The sequence below is a fragment of the Geotrypetes seraphini genome, chromosome 11 (genome assembly GCF_902459505.1).
Source record: "Geotrypetes seraphini chromosome 11, aGeoSer1.1, whole genome shotgun sequence".
Lineage (NCBI taxonomy): Eukaryota > Metazoa > Chordata > Amphibia > Gymnophiona > Dermophiidae > Geotrypetes > Geotrypetes seraphini.
Window position 1 is genome coordinate 99,042,537 of NC_047094.1, and position 5,106 is coordinate 99,047,642.

Consider the following 5,106-nt stretch of genomic DNA (forward strand, 5'->3'; position numbering starts at 1 on the left):
TTTGGTCTCATTACTTGTGTCCATGTACTGCCTGTATTTAAACACCTCTTGGAAAGGATATTCCAGCTGGCGAGTACACATGTGTGCTACTTGGTATTTAATATTGCCATTGGTGTAGCAGGCATTGAGCAGTAGTGGTGACTGTTACGTCAGATGATGTGCCAAAATAACTTTGTACAAGATTTTTAAAGTAGGGCTGTAGATTTAGCTGTTATAACACTTAAACATGCTAAATCTTAATCACAATTTTTTAAATCTATTAACCTGATATGCTTGACCAGCTGTGTCTACGGCTCTGTAATGTTGGTGTGTGCCCACTTCTGCCTCTGCCTGACCTGGAAACAGGAAGTTACATCAAGTTCTTTACCTTCCTGTTTCTGGGTCACAGAACCAGCAGCATGGACACGATGTTGACACTGCAGCTTCTTTCAGACCTAGAGAAGCGACTGGTCTGACACAGGAGCATAGGATCAGGTTAGAAGAAGAGTTGTTATATTGGGGGTATGTGTGTGGGTGGTGGTGGCAAGGAGGCAGAGTTGATGCATTGGGGGAGTTACCTCCAAATATTCCTATTTACTAGCATCACATTTCCTGACTTAAGTGTTACTGTTTGTTCTCTGGCTAGGTGGTGATGGTATTTAGTGGTATGCCCTACTCGAAACTTATTTAAAACATTTCTAGTTTGTAATATGCTATCATCTCTCATTGTAAAATCAGGCATGGTTGTTCATGCCAAGTGTGGAAAGATCTGGTAGTGGTTTTTTTGTTTTTTTAGGGTGACGGGACAGACCCATCCATCTTCTCCAGTAGGTACTTGTTCATTGAAATGTCTAAAGCTATCACTTAGACCTATGTTTAAAAGCAATCAAAATTGCATGAAGGGTCGTTATGTAAGAATAGCTGTGTGCACAGCTAGAGCATTCTCATGGCACTTCAGTAGCAGGCATTTTTCTAATCGGCTTAGGATTTTTAAACTTGTCTTCCACTATTTGAAAATTTGTTTTTCAGGTTGGAAGCAAGATTTGTTTCCTTTGTTTCCAAACTTCTGATATAGGCCACCTGTAATAAATTCAAATTATAAAGCTTATTTTAGAGCTGAGTTTGCTGTATTGGAACAGTTTTACATTTCCTTTTAAAAGTGTTGGCAAACTGCTTTGTTAAAACATGTATGGGGGAGGATAATGTGGTTTTACAGGCATGTCTATAAATGAACAGTCTACAGTGTTGGGCTGCAGAGAATTTGCATTCAGGAGTCTTTATCTTTTGCAATTCCCTTATTGCCCAGAAATCTTAATCTCTGTATCCCCTTAACTTAGACATAAGTAATATTTTGGGGGGAGTTGCTATTAATGTAAAGTTGTAACATGTATTTATGAAATAACTCTTTACAAATTGCCTCATGAATACAAAATAGACTTTCAAGTTAATTACAGGACAGATTAATTCTGCCATTACCTATAGCTTAAAACTGTAAATTTAGTCATGTTTTCAAAGGTAATGGGTGAATAAGATTTACTTCCAGAACAGGCAGTCCTTTAGTAGCTCATCTGTGCATTATGCTCTCTAGCTAGAGATAAACATTGTTGCTAAAGGTCCCAGGGGTGGTATGGTACTGCTGGCTGTTGGGGTGTAGTTTGGTTGTTGTGGTTTGGTTTTTTTTTTTTTTTTTTTTTGGGGGGGGTCCAAGCACATTTTGTTAATATTGAAAATGTCTGTACTGCTAAAGGACTGTAAAAGAAACGCATCCCAGATGGAACTGCACTAAAAACAAAATCTCTAAACAATCACCTGATGTGGTCCATGTTTTGTCTACTCTTGAGCTGCTTCAGAGATATAGTACTAAAAATAATTGAAACCATATACATAGGTATTGAAAAATGTTATATTGTCTCTTTACTAACAGTCACCAAATATAAGAACATAAGCATGGCCTCTGCTGAGTCAGACCATGGGTCCATCATGCCCAGCAGTCCGCTCCCGCGGCAGCCCTCCCAGGTCCATGACCTGTAAGTGATCTTATACCTAAAACATTCTATTCCTTAATCCTTTAATATCCTGTATGGTAACCCTCTAATTATACCCTTCAATCCCCTTGTCCTTCAGGAAATCATCTAATGCCATTTTGAAACCCAAAATTGTACTCTGCCCTACCACCTCCTCTGGTAGCGCATTCCAGGTGTCCACCATCCTCTGAGTGAAGAAGAACTTCCTAGCATTTGTTTTGAATCTGTCTCCTTTCAATTTTGCGAATGCCCTCTTGTTTTTGTTGCCCCTCTACCTTCTCCATACCCTTCATGATCTTATAAGTTTCTAGCATGTCCCCTCTAAGTCTCCGCTTTTCCAGGGAAAAGAGCCCCAGCTTCTCTAGCCTTTCAGCATATGAAAGGTTTTCCATGCCTTTTATCATCCTTGTTGCTCTTCTCTGGACCCTCTCGAGTATCGCCATATCCTTCTTAAGGTACAGCGACCAGTATTGAATGCAGTACTCCAGATGCGGGCGCACCATCGCCCAATTACAATGGCAGGATAACTTCCTTCGTTCTGGTAGTGATACCTTTTTTGATAATGCCCAACATTCTATTTACCCTCTTTGAGGCTGCTGCGCATTATGCCGCCGGCTTCATTGTCCTATTCACTAAAAAAAAATTGTCCTTTTCCAGTTTGCCTTCTCCCAGTACCATCCCCTCCATCGTGTAGTTACACATTGTGTTTCCTTTCCCTATGTGCAAGACTTTGCATTTCTCCACATTGAAGCTCATCTGCCACTTGTCTGCCCACTCACTCAGTTTGTTCAGGTCCCTTTATAGTTCTTTGCATTCCTCCACAGTTTTAACCCTACTGGAGAGTTTTGTGTCGTCTGTGAATTTTATAACTTCGCACTTCGTCCCTGACTCCAGGTCATTAATAAATATATTAAACAGCAGCAGTCCCAGTACTGACCCCTATGGGATGCCACTCGTGACCCCTTTCCAGTCAGAGTAGTGTCCCTTTACTCCTACCCTCTGTTTCCTGTCTGCCAATTTTTGATCCATCTTGTGCACTTCCCCTTCCACCCCGTGGTTCCACAGTTTCCTTAGTAGGTGCTCATAAGGTACCTTGTCGAAGGCTTTTTGGAAGTCCAGATATACGATGTCTATGGGGTCACCTTTGTCCAATTGTTCGCTTATCCCTTCAAAGAAGTGCAGTAGGTTCGTTTGGCATGATCTTCCTTTACAGAAACCATGTTGGCTTGTTCCCATCAGATTATTTCTTCCTATATGCTAGTTGATACTGTCCTTGATCAATGATTCGGACATCTTCTCTGGAACTGAGGTTAAGCTCACCGGTCTAGTTCCCCGGGTCGCCTCTTGATCCTTTTTTAAAGATAGGTGTAACATTCGCTATCCTCCAGTCCTCTGGAATTACCTCTATTTTCAAGGATAGGTTGCAAATCTGCTGCAGCAACTCTGCCATTTCATCTCTGAGCTCTTTCAGTATTCTCGGGTGGATTCCATCTGGGCCCAGAGATTTGTCAGTTTTTAGTCTTATCTGTTTGAGTATGTTTTTGAGGCTTACCTCCATACATGATTATTTTCCCTCCTGATCCCCCTGGAAGATTTTTTCCGGTTCCAGCATGTTGGATGTGTCCTCCTTTGTGAAGATTGATGAAAAGAATGTGTTTAGTCTGTCTGCCACCTCTTCTTCCTCCTTCACCACTCCCTTCCTGTCTCCCTCATCCAGAGGTCCCACCGCCTCCCTCGCTGGCTGTATTCCTTTCACATATTGGAAGAATGGTTTAAAATTCTGTGCTTCCCTGGCAAGCAAATCCTTTTGGGGATCAAGACAGATTTTCAGGACATAGGGAGATCCAAGCCTCCAGTTATCAACCTGGCCTCATTGTGGTTTCTTGGAGGCTTTTAAGTCAACTGACAGAGAGGAGCCAGTGCTAATTTCAACTGCCAAAGAGAAGCCAATCTGACTTCTCTATCACAAGAATGCTTCCCAAAATGAAAAATTATTTACCAAAGCCGTCACTAATGCTGTAATATGTAGAGTTGTTAATTTAAAAAAAAACTTTCTATTGTGGACTGTTTGCAAGCTCCTGATGAAGCCTAAAGTGGAATGGGTGGTCAGTGTAATTGAACCATTTCAAGTTCCAGCTCACCTATGTGGTGTGTCCAGTATCTGGGTCTTGACCACTGGGACATTTGCTGAAAGTCTGAAAAACAGTTTGAAACATTTTTTGGTTCTGCATCAACATTGTACATGGTGAGGGACTCGGAACCCAACACCCAGCCTCATATGACTCTGGCATTGACACCTTATCCAGTGTCAAGTTCCTGATAGGGACAGGCCTCTACTTCAGCTGTGCCTCATACAGTGATTCATGCAGCACATAAGGAAGCTAAGAAGCACAATTCTTACCCTTCTAGATGTGAGACTGCATCCTCCCAAGTGTCGATGCATCAAGGGTCATTCTTCCAACATCCAGTAGAGCAGACTGCTTCCATGCCAATGGTTCTTCCAGAAGGAGATCTGGGCTATCCTCAGATGAGTTTAAGGGGCCACTGCAGATGCAGTCTTGTTAACAGTCTCCAAGGCTGCCTCAGTCCTGCCAAAGGATATATCAAAACATTGATTGAAGATGAAGTCATGCACCCCTGCTCAACATCGTCACTGGTGGAGGAGTTATCGCCTATATCAGAGCATCAGCTTAAACCTCAATGTACAGTCAACGCTCCTCTCGATGCACACTCCCTGATTCACTGAGTTGGGAGTACTTTGAGAGTCTGACATATATCCAACCATTCAGACAAGGATTTGCCAGAATATTGAGCAGAATAATCTTAGTTTACTATGAAATCAAAATTTGCTTCCTACTTAATTGAGAGGGGCCTCTTGAATGTTAAAGCTTAAGTCCCACACAACATAAAAATACAGTCCTGCTCAGACCTAATCAATCAAGCTCTGATTGGCCACTCAGGGGCACAAGTACCTGGTAGTAGCCCAGCTTATTCTTGCTTGAAACTGACATGGTTAATAATGATTTATAGGTGTGTTTGTTTTTTTTTAAATTTAAAAAAAAAAAAAAAAAGTATTTCAGTGTGCAAGACCATTATGGGGCTA